The sequence below is a fragment of the Xyrauchen texanus genome, chromosome 17 (genome assembly GCF_025860055.1).
Source record: "Xyrauchen texanus isolate HMW12.3.18 chromosome 17, RBS_HiC_50CHRs, whole genome shotgun sequence".
Taxonomy (NCBI): Eukaryota; Metazoa; Chordata; class Actinopteri; order Cypriniformes; family Catostomidae; genus Xyrauchen; species Xyrauchen texanus.
Genome location: NC_068292.1, coordinates 20,440,044 through 20,454,396, shown reverse-complemented (window position 1 = coordinate 20,454,396; position 14,353 = coordinate 20,440,044). Strand labels below are relative to the sequence as shown.

Genomic DNA, 14,353 nt, shown 5'->3' with positions numbered 1-14,353 from the left:
GTTTCAGTACTGTTAAGAATGTTGCCTATATGTTTACATAAAATACAGCTTATTGTAACAGTACTTGCCAGGAGATTAAATTAGATGGTAAGCGATTTCGGGGTCGGCCTTAAAATCTGACGGGGATAGGGTCGGGTCACACCTTCTCGGGTTTCATTTTAAGGTCGTGCAGACCTCTACTGCAGATTTCTGTGCGTACCCTCAGATTAAATCCTGCAGGCGCCAGAAGTATTACTGGAGAGCATCATAGGTGGATAAGAACATCTTTACAACATGATCAACCATATGGCATACATTTCCGGTACACGCACATATATTACCAAGGGCATTGCTAGACATAAAGGTCTACTGGGGCACAGGCGCGCGCCCCCTCCCCTCCCCCATTACTCATATCGCTTTTTTTTTTTTCTTTCTTTCTTGCGTGCAAGAAGTGTGCAACACAATGCACTATACAAAAACTTGCTTAACCAACTATTCCTACACTGCAACAAGTACTGGGAACGGTAAACATGTAGAGATATTAATCTTTATGAAAATATTTAAGTATCTTCAACATACAACTGTACATGAATATACTCAACATGTTTTATGGCATTTAAAGCATACACTGTATATGCAAATAACAAAACCAGAGAAAACTTTATTGCACATTTGTATTCTTCTATATTACACATTACACTTAAGGAAAACCTCTGTCAAGTAATTCTATGGAATTGCATTTTCCAATGTCAGGCAAAATGGCCTCGGACGAAACGGCTTTAGACAAAAAGGCCTCAGAATGAGCAGAGAGTTGGTTGCTAGGTAAGCGTTGGTCGCTAGGCAGAGTTGGTAGCTAAACTGGCTGAGTTTGATTGCTAGCTTGTGAATCTAGCTGAGCTATCTCTAAGTTTATAAATGCAGAAGCGTCGTTTCTATAAATTAATAACTAGCTAACATAATTGTTGTAAGTTTAAACTGATGTTTGAAACTCGTTGAGTTTACTTACAACAACAACTCAAAACAAGCCAAACTATAGTCCTTTTTAGTCGCTAGGTAATTAACACACAGCAGCCATAGTTACTGCTAACTGTTTATGTAGTGTCCTAAACTAGCGCTAGTGAATTAAATGATTAATTTAATATCCAAAAGATTGATTCAATGTTATCATACACAAAGACAGTACTACAGTTTATTTTCATAGACTTGACGCTTTTTCATCTGATGTCTGAAACCTGATTCTGATGGCTGAGGATGTAGTTTGTTTACCTCCCACAAACTCATCTCTCCTTTCTGTTTCCTGTCCCTGCTTCATCCAAATAAGTTTCTGATGTCCATCTTTATACAGGAGCCAATGCCAAAATAAGACCATCACTATTATTTAGAAACGTACTTTAGTTTTAGTTTTCATCGCTTACCTCAATTCTGACTTGCGTGCCGACACCTGGGCAGGGTTGCGTTAGCTTTGCGTAAGTTCTCACGTAAGTTAAGAGGTAAAGTTTACACTAAGGCTTAGTACTACTAGTTAGTTTGTTTCTAAGTTGGTGCTTAATTTGGTTGCACCACCTGTTCTTAAGGCAAGACTTAACTAGGTCGTAAACTCTCGTAATGCGTAGTCACATAATATGACGTTTACCTGTATTGATCCAATAAAAAGCCTTCAAATTTATACACAGAAGTGTTAAAAAGCCATTCATTTCAGTTTGATCTTGTTACTGTTGATGTTCAAACCTTGTCTGCTCATGTAACTGTCAGCTGTAATAAATTATATCCCCATTAAAATATGGTAATAAAAGTAGATTTAATAAGATTTAATATATTTGCCCTGTGTAAATAACAATATATAGGAACTGTATCTAAAATAAATAAGGGATGATAAATAAATGCTAATACAACAGGCTGGAAAAATGTTATTCATTTTAATATCTTATATATTTTGTATATGTTGACACTTGACACCGGACGATGCACCCTGAAAACTGCACCTTTGAACGGTTTCATGCTGAAGAGCCGCTTAAAAGATTATTTTTTTCTCTTGTAAATGAGTGTAAATGACAACATCATCATACATGTCAAAATGATTAATGACTATTACGCAAAACATGAGCTCATTGATGTCATTAAATGAGTCTGCCTTTTTATTCCAACCATTACTGCTGGTCGGAGGCTTTCGTAAATATTTAGTTTATATGTAGGGTTACGTCCTACCTATGTTTAATGGTGCAACGCTCAAATATGTAGTAGTGTGTAAATTGTGACTTAGTGCCCATTTACACCACAACTAGGCTAAGTTGTAACGTATGTATAGCTGGTGCAACCGACCCCTGAACTTGACTAAACTACGTTTCCACCCAAGGATTTTTCCAAAAAAAAAAGTTTTAGCACATCAAAATAAAGCTGATGGAAATGCAAATTATCTCTAAAATTTCACAAGTGTTGACATAATATTTTTCCGTTTAACTCTAGTGCATAAACTCTGTCAATACTTCAAATGGATTTTCCCCAATCGTTAGCCTACAGCATCGGTATGCATCCTTGAATGCCAATTTATTGTACGTTATTATGGATTGATCTTAAGGGCATACCTGCACTGATGCTGCAAACATGACACTTCCAGGAGTGCCAACAAAAATATCTCAAATCATACACATCAACAAGTGCACAGAGAACAAATTAATGGCCACTGTTTGTGATTCATTTAATTGCGGTAGCAATCCGTTTATTTATTAGTGTTGCTTTTACACCATTCAAAATAATAGACGGCAGTCATGCAATTAGCCCATTATACAAAAAACATTTAATTTATGTGCACAATGATGTTTAAAATAAAAATAAAATACCTGGAGAAAAACCTCAGTGTGCTTGTTTGGCCATAACAACCCAATTCTATAAAATTATTGTTTAGCTTACTTTTGAAAAATACTGGCAAAATTCCCTGTATGAAATTAAATAAATGAGAAAAAAGCATCACAACTGCATTATGTCCTTTTTGTCCATTAACTTTTAACAACCAACTGAATTTGATTGACATCTAAAATTAATTTTAGCATCATAATGCAATTTACATTTTCTTAAGAAGCTCAGCAAATGCGATCCAAGGTAAAGAGGGTTCGATTTAAAATATTTAAACGTTTTAAAATGTTCGAAAGCTTGTTTTCTGAAAGTGCACTCAGCATTTGGAACAGGTTGTTCCAAAAGGTAGATATCTTAATTATGCTGCCTCTCAAGATTTCTCGGTATCATTGTATGTATCCTTACATGGGTAGGTGATTTCAGAATGCACTGTGATGAGATCGGCAAAAAAAATTATCCAAAATGGTGGATGAAGCAAGAGAAATTTGGATTATAAATATATTTATAATCCATTCAGTACTGAAAATTATCGATAAATAACAGTTTAATATGACACTAAACGGATTATTTTACCCAAAATGTGCGTGTGCCATGCATATTTAGGCTCATTAGAGGATTGTGCCGTTTCTCTCACATCACCTATATTGAAATCAGTTGCGAGTCGAGTATGCCGTGTGCTGCTTGTGAAGAGCGTTATTTAAATAATGTGTGAAATTGTTGCCTATGTAGAGCATTCCAAATCGCTCTCTTATGAGGCATAATTTCCATTAGATTGCTGCTGTAGAAGACAGCTGCCTATGTAGGCAGGAGACAGAGAGGCAGCTCACTAAGTTTTGGAACAGACACTTTGTATCATATTAAACTGTTATTTATCCATACTTTTCAGTATTACGTATATTATTATAAATATATTTATAATAAAAATTTGTCTCACTTCATCCACCATCTTGGATTTAGTTTTCCGCCGAGTTCATTACGATGCATTCTGGGATCGCCTACCTGGGGATGTATACATACGAAGCTATCTTAAAATTTGGCCAAAACATGATATTTTCTGAGGAAGCTTTAGTAAGATATGTACTTTTTGGAACAGCCTTCGCATCGGGAGTGTGCCTATGATGTCTTAAAATGCTGCCTTCGGAGGATGATCACTAGGTTTTGGAACAGACACTAAATGTACATGCACAAATGGAATATACATTTATAAAACTACCAGGGAAAAAAAGACTGATAAAAACAGAATATGACAGAAAATGTCATCAGAGTGACGGATAATGATTATTTGTAGTATAAACTTTGATCAGGATAGAAATGCCAATGGTGCAATGTACATATACAATGAGCCCTTTACTAGGAACTCCTGTGCATCTACATCTGCAATTATCTAATCAACCAATCAAGTCGGAGCAGTGTCATGCATAAAATCATGCAGATACAAGTCATGAGCTTCAGTTAATGTTCACATCAACCATTAGAATGGGGAAAAATAATGATCTCAGTGATTTCAGCCGTGGCGTGATTGTTGGTGCCAGACGGGCTGGTTTGAGTATTTCTGTAACTTCTGATCTCCTAGGATTTTCATTCACAACTCAGAAATTACTAAGAATGTTGCCAAAAACAAATAAAATCCAGTGAACGGAAGTTCTGTAGATGAAAACGCTTTGTTGATGAGAGAGGTCAATGGAGAATGGCCAGACTGGTTTGAGCTGACAGAAAGGCTACAGTAAATCAGATAACCACTCTGTACAATTGTAGTGAGCAGAATAATATCTCGGAATGCACATCATGTCGAACCTTGAGGCAGATAGGCTACAACAGCAGAAGACCACATCAGGTTCCACTGCTGTCAGCCAAGAACAGAAATCTGAGGCTGCTGTGGGCACAGGATCACCAAAACTGGACAGTTAAAGACTGGAAAAGCATAGCCTGGTGAATTACTATTTCTGTTGAAGCACACAGATGGTAGGGTCAGAATTTGGTGCAAAAGGCATGAATCCATGGACCCAACCTGCCTTGTGTCAACAGTCCAGGCTGGTGGCAGTGGTGTAATGCTGTGGTATATGTTTTCTTGGCACTCTTTGGGCCAGTTAATACCAATAAATTATCGCTCGAATGCCACAGCCTGTTTGAGTATTGTTGCTGGCCACGTGCATCCCTTCATGGCCACAAATTACCCATCTTATAATGGTTACTTCCAGCATGATAATGCACCATGTCAAAAAGCAAAAGTTGTCTCAAACTGGTTTCATTAACATGGTAATGAGTTCACTGTTCTTCAGTGGCCTTCCTAATCATCGGATCTGAATCCAATAGGACAGCTTTGGGATGTGGTATAACGTGCTATCATGTCAACATGGACCAGAATCACAGAGGAATGCTTCCAACATCTTTTGAAGAATTTAGGCACAGCATTCTAGTTTTGGGAGCAAAGGGAGATTTGTATAGTATTCCTAACAAAGAGCTCAGTGAGTGTATGTCAGACAGACTTTGACTGCTGCATTACATCTCGTTGTTGTTCCAGTATCTTATTTATTTTTATAGGCTGTTATAATGTAGTCTGTTACAAAAAGTACAACAAATGGCATAATCACAATATAATGCATTATATTTTGTCATTATGTGAAGACTCAATGGCAAGCTCATTAAAAGAATGCTCAGAAAGCGCACATCCCTGCTCTTCCTCCAAGTTACCGTAATTGTCTTAAGCATGCACCACTGTTTTTGTCGTGGCTGGCTGAACCGTGAATTTGCAAACTGAAGCTGGCTTAACCCGATATACGAGAACTATCGCATTTTTTAATACGCCCTGCTACGTTGAAAATTGTTTTTGAAGACCCTGCGTTCTGTTCCATTCAGCTGCGCTCCATCCCAGATAGCAATAAGTCGGCGGTCCGCTGGCGGTGCGCCGGCGGCAGTAGAAGCGGCAGAATGGCGATATCGCAAACACGTTTGACGGCGGTCCGCCGGCCTTCCTACCGCCTTCGTTCCGTGGACGGCCCGCTGGCCAGCCGCCGCTCCGCCGCAATTATATCGAAGGCGGACCGTCGGAGGCAAACGCTTTTTTCGAGCGATCTGCCGCCGCTTATTGTATATATATATATATATATATATATATATATATATATATATATATATTTATAGCATGCAGTTTATCAAGAATAATGATTGATCAAACCAGACAAATTTCCATTTGGCGTTTTAATTCCACATTTCAAAGTACAGTAACTGTCAATGAAACAAGATGTCAGATCACTGAAATATAAATAACAGAAAAATACAAACATTATATATACACACACACACACACACACACAAAAGAACATGCAGGTTTCCAATTTCTTTTTTTAAAAAAAAACACTGTTGTAACACAATAATTGTTAATAATATAAAGAGGTCAGCTCTGGGATGAAAAGAATTACCAGTAAACACAAGCAATGAGGATATTTGGTACCAAAGAAAGTGCAGGATACCAAATAAATTGAGGTATAACATCATATTTACAAGTCATTTCTAACAATAGGTTAAGTGGTAATAATTTAGAGTAAAGCTCTGGAGTAGAATATACCATTATAACTGCAATGCTGACCTGTGGCACAAGGATTTACAAGCTATATTTAACAATAGAATAACAGTTAAGCACTGTGACGGAATGAAAGTAGAATTTTTGGTACTAGTTAATGTGCAATATGAAGTATCAGAGGTATGAAATAGGATTTACAAACTATAATAGAATTGTTAAGCACTGACGGAATGAAATAAGCCAATACTAAAGTCACGGTAAGTAGAATATTTGATACCAGATAATGTGCAAATATCAAGTATTAGATGTATAATCTAGGATTTACAAGCTATATTTAAAAATAGAATAATTAAGCACTGTAACAATGAAATAAGCAGCAAATTGTATATGAAATAATTGAGATCTTTGGTATCAAGGAATGTGCAGGATAACAGGTATAATATACATTTTGACATTCAACTTACACATGACAACAAGTGGGAATAAATATAATTAACAGCAGAAAATCTGGCTGTAGAGAACACAGCCAATCAGAATGTCTGGAGAGGTTGGGGACTGTGTGGCGTAGTGGGCTAAGAATCACCGGTTTTCCCGACCTCCAGAATGAGGCAGTGCAAATTGGCATATCTTCAGTGATTCCTCGTGCGCCTGTATAAAAGGACAAACCGTCCCATATTCATCCAAGGAGCTGCCCTCAAAGCAGGGTCACGAGAAAAAAAAAAAAAAAAAGAGCAATTTCCACAGTGAACAGCGTGGATTGGGTGAGTGTAGTCTGACACTTTTAGCAGGCTTTTTAGGGGTCTTGATGTTACTGACTGCAGGATAAAGAAAGGGTTCCAGTTGTCAGTGATGCTGGGGTGTCAGTAGTCAGCCTAGGTTTAAGGGGTCAGCTGTGGGTCCCTCTCAGCTGTGCGGCGCTTTTTCCACCTTCATGTTCAGATGCTCCTTTCAGGTAACGCGTAGCGTTAACCTGGATTGCCTCATCAGTGGCATCCTGTGTTGCCGGGTTCTTCCGGATGGCTCCTGTAGAAAATAAAGATCTGTCATTCCATTTGAATGGCATAAGGTCATACACATGTACTTAAATATAAAAAAAATATCCAACTTACTTTGAACAATGGTCTTCAGGAACATGTCTCTAAAACATGCTTTATCCCCTACACCAGTCCAGGTTGTATTGATGGAAAGGTGATTAGAGAAGATACTCTGAAGCATTCACACACGGTTGTCTTTAGGTCCCTCCCACATTTGATTGCCAAAAACCGAAGCTGAAAATACAAAAAAAACATGTTACAAATTACATTTCTCTGCAGCTTCTCATAAATTTAAAATGTAACAGGCTGTGGATTCAGACTGTAGAATATGCAGTGTACGATCTAAATTTTACTTTTTAGATTACCCTATACCGTTATAAACGAAATCGGCACACTTACAAATCGTTGCTGGAGCTCCTTATCCTGCCTCAAACTGTTGTCAAGCAACGCCAAATCTTCCTGGGTGTCTAGGGGGGAGTAACAGATCCCCTGGCAGGGATAACTCTCCAACAGACACATTGGCACTGAAACGTTGCAGCATAGCATTTTGTCGTCCATGCTACGCACAACATCGCCAAATTCCAAGAAGTCGCAGCATTAGGGTTTGATCTGCACCTACAGGGGTTCCCAGAATAAAAGAATAAAGTAGTCAGTCCTGGTCCTTCAACTACTAAACTATGACATTTATATCTAGGTCTACTACATGTACAGGTGGCCCCAGTGGGAATTAAACCAACAACCACAGGTGTTGTTTGCAAGTTGTACCTGATTGCCCAGTGCGAGCAAATGTCTTCAACATTGTCCCACTTGCTTCACCTGCTCTTGAAGTGAGCCGCTGTCATCTGGGAAGTAACAATATATTGATTAGCAATACACTAAATATAATAGTAATATAATATAACCACAATTATCATACCAGTAACTTTCCCTGTAATTTCTATCCACAGTATGTTATGCATGGCATACAAGTTCATAATGAAGAACCCTTATGATAACATCAATTTCATTTTTTTCTTTGAAGCAGAATATTTGTTTGTAAAAGGGAGGAAAAAGAAAATAAAGAAATTTTGGTATACAGATTTTGGTTGATATATCATACTGTACAGTGAAATGTGCTATTGTTGTATCCCTACTCACCTGAAGGACAGACAGATCAGGCAAATCTCCAGTCAGGCCTTTGTAGAGTGTGTGCTCCTGCATATCCACAGGTATTTTAATTCAAACATGCAACATATTGTAATAAATCTACAATATTCAGCCTTTACCTTGCACCCTCGGTTGTTGCTCTACACTTTTATTATATTAAATACTTATTTATATAGCTTGCTCACTGTATAATCATGATAGCCTAATACTTATAACACAAGATTGCATCTTAAACGAATGACTGAGTTGAAAACTTGAATAAGAACGCATTTTACACAGAGGGGACCAGCTAGGGAAACTTACCTGCCTACAATAACTGTTTTCATCTGATTTACATTAATCATGAATAACCTTAGCCGAGTCCCCAGGAACATCGGCCTATTAAAGTAACAAGCCTATAACTGCGGTCTTATTAATTCTAGCTTCACCATACACTCAAACTGTGAGGTTTATCTGCTTTCCTTATGGACCTGAAGCACAATGCCCTGACAGTGACTTCACCGGTGTCCTGATCTTTATTAGAAACTGAGAGGAGACCAAGTTAATATAATTGATATCACAATTATCACAAAAATTAACAAACAGTCTGCTTTAAAACTAAGAAAAAACAAGCTTCTATACTAACGTTACATTAAAAATGAACACGAGGCGAACTAGTTTAGCCGCTATATGCCGGCACACCACATTAGATTAAAATACTTACCCTTGTAGTTGTGCAGATAACTTGATATGTAGAGTTTAAAGCCCTTGTCCCTCTTGCTTGTCGGAGCAGGGGATCAGGCATCAACAATGCGATGAACATCGCTGACGCGTATTTTCGGAAGATTCTGGAGACATCGAGTAAAAAACGACATTTTGGGCGACGCGCAAGTAAACCGAGAAGGGTCTGGCTGCAGACTGTGGGCGATTGGAGCTCCACTCTCAAACAGGAAATACGTCACCTCCACTCCAGTTATTGTGTTGTAAAAATTTAAGATTATTTGTTTTTTTTTTGTTTTTTTTTTTACATAAAAACAATTAAAACTTAAATTGTGGAAATTATTCTTCATTATTTTACATTGGTTGATTTGTACATGTTATTTAGCTTTAAATAGAAAATTCTGAAATTATTTTTACTATAATATTATATTTAAAAGTCATAAACCGTAAAAGTGTAGTATACTGCTTTGATATTGTGTGCGAAGATTAGGTGAGGTCATGTATATATGCGCTCGGTTAAATAAATATATATATATACTGTCTATGACTGTACACACTGCCAGCTATTGTTACTATTGTTGAATGGAGCTCCACTCGCCCCGTAGGCCCTGTCCCAAATGGCACACTCCGGACTTGTGGACTTCCTCAGAGTCCACACTTCGGTGACGTCATGTAGTGCAGACTTATAGGGCCCCTCGCGCAAGTCCACAAGGGCGCATTGAGAAGTATTTTTGGGACAGACTCGATCGTGAAGCGTGGTTATTGTTGGACAGGAGCTGCAGGTTCGGTTCGGGGAAATATGCTGCCTATTGTTGTTGTTTTTACTATTGTGTTTGCGAGATGGCTTGCCATGCAGAGAAATCATATTTATACGCTCTGACGTCGTAGAAGACAAGATTATTTTTCATGCATACAAATGCTGATGTTATGCACGGAGGAAAGGGTAAGCAAGTAAATGTTATTGACTTTGTAGATAAATATATAACTTGTCAAAAGTCGTTAATGCATTAAGTCATTATTATTTGATTTACTGTTTAATTTTCTTTTTTCTTTATATACATATATATATGTATTTTATATTTTTTATGTGTACCTTGTTTTTTTTATGTCGTTTTTTCTCTTTTTCTTTTCTTTTCTTTTCTCTTGTCTTGTATTAATCAATACCAGTGAAAGGTGACGCTCATTCCATTTGAACTAAGATTACAATTTTAACACATAATGCAAATGTGCGTGAGTTTCACATGAATTTACAGGTTTAAATATCCATACTTCACTTACATATGACTCAGTAAAGGGCTTCGCGGAAGACCGCTTCAAGGGTACAAAGGGGGCGCTGCTGAGCACACTTCAGAGCGTTAAAATGCTAAATGGGACGGCCTACGGACTCTTAGACTCAGCGAGTACGCGCAATTTAAGTCCACGAGACCGAAAGTCCGCATGAAGTGCGCCATTTGGGACAGGGCCGTAGTCTGCAGCCAGCCCCTATTGGGTAAACCAGAAACAGATATGGCGACAGCGGAACTTCACTGTTCAGTTTTTGCCATGTGTTTTAGCAATACATTTTTAACATTTATAATGCGTTTAGATTTTTTTATTGCCTTTACAGGGACTTTAACACTTTCTTAAACATTTGTACAGGTCATAATTGCAAAACCTGTAAAAGGTAAAATAACACAAAAAAAAAATCGAGGTTGGAAAAAATGTAGACATAAACGAAATTTCTGCGCAACTGTGAAACCAGAGGATAATTTCGCTTTTTCATTGAGTTTATCCTTCACGTCAAAACAGGGATTTTCATGTTTATGATAGATATCACCATGGTTGCAAATTAATAAAAAAAATTAAAGTATACCCGATATTTTGGCCATGTTGCAGATGTCTTTCACTGTTCACTGATAGTCAGGCATTCGTGAAAAGTCTAACTTCATCAATTTATTCTGCTAAATTGTTCATACCATGAATTAAATATCTATTTTAAAACCTAATCAGAATCATAAAGATATTTATTGCCAAGTAAGTTTTACAAAAGGAATTATTTTTGGTTTATTGGTGCATGTCTCAAATGCGCAGCAATCAAAGAAATGTAAACAATTTTCAAGTGCATAAAATAATACAATATATTTTACAAATATTACTGTATAATCGCTTCAGAGTTTCAAAGTAATTTAAATGTCATTTCCTAAACCTTACCTTATCATGGAATCAAGAGTCAAGACTCTGTTATAAACCCTAATGGCTTTGGAGCAAAAAATAATAATAGCCAACATGGCTGGTCGATTTTGAGAGTAGAAATCCTTGCATTTCAAAGCGGCTTGCCGCCAGCCGCCCGCCGTCGATCAGCCGGAGGCAAACGCCAGAGAAAATGAAGCGGGTGGCCCGCATGTCGCAAGAAATGGGAGTGACGACTCGGCGGCAAACGCTTCATCCCCGCCAGTGGGACGCACCTATAGCCGACAGCTTAGGGACGGCGGCAAAAAGAAGCCGTGCGGATATTTTTTTCTATCTGGGAAATGGGCGTGACGAATTCGGCGGCAAACGCTTCATCCCCGCCAGTGGGACGCACCTATAGTCGACAGCTTAGGGACGGCGGCAAAAAGAAGCCGTGCGGATATTTTTTGCTATCTGGGATCTAGCAGTTTGAAAGGAAGAACTCGCCAGGTGTGTGTGCTATTCTCCTGAGTGTTGAGTGCTGTCTCTGCTCTGGACAGAAAGTCATGGTGAGCTCTGTTAAGGTACGTACACACTGCCAGCGACATCGCGCGCGACAGCGACTCAATACCATTAATTTTCAATGCGAGCACAGCGACTTCCGGCGATACGAGCTGTCGCGACCGTTGGCGCTAGATGTGGGCGTGTCCAGCGACGCAACAAAGTTGAGAAAAGTTCAACTTTGGAGCGACTAACGGAAGCGACAGCCAATAGGAGAGACGACGGGAGAGCTCACGTGATCCTTCTCTCTTTCTCTCAGCTCCTGCAGTAACGGAAAGATGGATGAAAGGCTAATTCTTGCTGTTAGAAATGTTCCAGTGCTCTATGATATGTCTCCTCCCACGTACAAGGACATTTTAAAGAAAAATACTGCGTGGAAAGGTGTATCTGAGATCGCGGGGATTTTATGGACCCAGACAGACCGACATTTGCATTTTACGCCGCAGATAAACAGCCGCTCTGGCAAACAGCACGCCTTGTTTCTCATTCATCTTTGATATAAAGCATTTTATGTACTGATTCCATTTATATTTAGTCTTTTCCCTACAAAATGTTTGTTTTTAGTGGCAAGAAAAGAGATTCGCTGTCAACAGCAATGGAATGACATCCGTGAATGTCATTTATAAACGTTACTAGGCAACCAGTAGTGGGAACACCCACTAGCGACTTCACCGCCAGCCACTGGCGACCTGCAGCGATAAAGTCGCTGGCAGTGTGTACGCGGCTTTAGAGCTTGTTGCTGTGATGATTCAGAACGCAAGGTACAACAGAAAGTAATGACATAATCAATCTCCAAATTAAAAAATAAGGCTCCTTTTTGACATGTTTGTGCATAGTTGTCACAGAATTTAGAATTTAGTGAAAATTCATGTCAAACATGATCATTATCAATCAGCATTTTCAAGAACGACCATCTCTGTCACTTTCGAGTACTCGAGTACTCATAGTTTTTGATGGGTTGCTTATACCTTGCAGCTCTGCAAACACTTAATACAGAGTAAATCATATCAGTTTGTGAGGTTTTCTCTGTAGGTCCTTATTGAACCACAGACACAACTTGAATTCTCAAGATCAGAACACAGACAAATTACACTCCCTCATTCAGTCTGTCTCTGTCTGTCTGTCTGTGTGTCTCTCTCTCTCTCTCTCTCTCTCACACTCACACACACACATACAGACATACACACACATGCTTTCACACCACATCTGGCCTGTCCTCACACACACCGGGTGCCAGAAAAGAAGCCGGAAACACACTGAGCACATCAACACAATCTTCATGGTCACTGATACACTCTCACAGCTGTCAGCTTCCTCCCGTGCCTGCCTCACAAACGAGCATGCACACAGACATACACTTGCAAGTGGACACTTGGCTCTTCCCAATAACGTGTAATTTTTTGCACAGATGCGCAGGGCAACCACACACACAAGCACACCTGCTCACACATGCAACACAGACACACCATAAAATCTGTGATAGGGACAACATGTTCTCAAATGTCATATGTTTAATGACAGTTACACCCATGTGCACTCCAGTGCATAAGACAAAACACAAACACACTGCGGTTAGCCCCAGTGCAATGACTGTAGTCTCTTGCAAATTGCTTTGGAGAGTGTCTGCCAAGAAAATAAATTTAAATGTTATCGGAAATGGTTGTGTTATTGGGCTGATCTGCCATAAGCAGAAGAAGCGCTGTGACTCTCTGTTTGACATGGTCATTATTAAAGGTCAATGGAAGTGTTGTTAACATGACAAAAAGCCTGTCGTGGACCTTTAATCTTTGATTTAACTGCTTTGAAGCATGCAAAATTTTGATTGTTTTACAAGTGACATGGAAACCTGCTGTGCTGCTTTATTGTGTCCTTTGGGCTGTCGTGGAAATGTCTGTTTGCTTACATGCCTTGAGGAGACATGGGAATGAGTATAAATTAATATAATGACACCTTCATCAAATAAAAATGCATAAAGAATATGAAAGAAAACAGCATATGAAAGCATAATTATCATAAATTAAATGTCCTTTTTTATCTGCATTGGTCAGAATCCTCAGCTAAGCCACACCCATCAACTTACAAATGTGACACTGTGTCACAAAATAAAATAAACACTGTGTGTATCAAGCTTTTTGGATTAAGCATGTAAAGTAATATGCTATTAGTATGTACAGTTAATTAGACTCTAATAGAGAGTAGAGAGAAAAAACTAGAGTAATATCTCTACAAAGGTTTTGTGCAATTGCCCCTAATTAACAAGTGCAGTAGGAGGAAAGAGATGATGAGAGAGAGGGAGAGACAGAGAGAGAGGTGTTTGACAAAGTGACTGAGGAAGCTCATAATTCCTTTACTTTTACTGGAAGTTGTTGGTAAAACTTCACAGAAGCAAAGCAAAACAGTGTTGGTGTCAGAGTTT

General features: G+C 38.7%; 1 long non-coding RNA gene across 1 annotated transcript; it reads right to left on the bottom strand.

Moving 5' to 3' along the window:
• Positions 1–7,214: 7,214 nt before the first annotated feature.
• On the bottom strand, positions 7,215–10,163 carry LOC127657588 (uncharacterized). The gene is made up of 5 exons (XR_007972310.1): positions 8,521–10,163; positions 8,149–8,225; positions 7,783–7,998; positions 7,459–7,617; positions 7,215–7,372 (listed from the first exon to the last, which is right to left on the bottom strand). It is a non-coding gene; the product is annotated as an uncharacterized LOC127657588 (long non-coding RNA).
• Between the last annotated feature and the right edge of the window lie 4,190 nt (positions 10,164–14,353).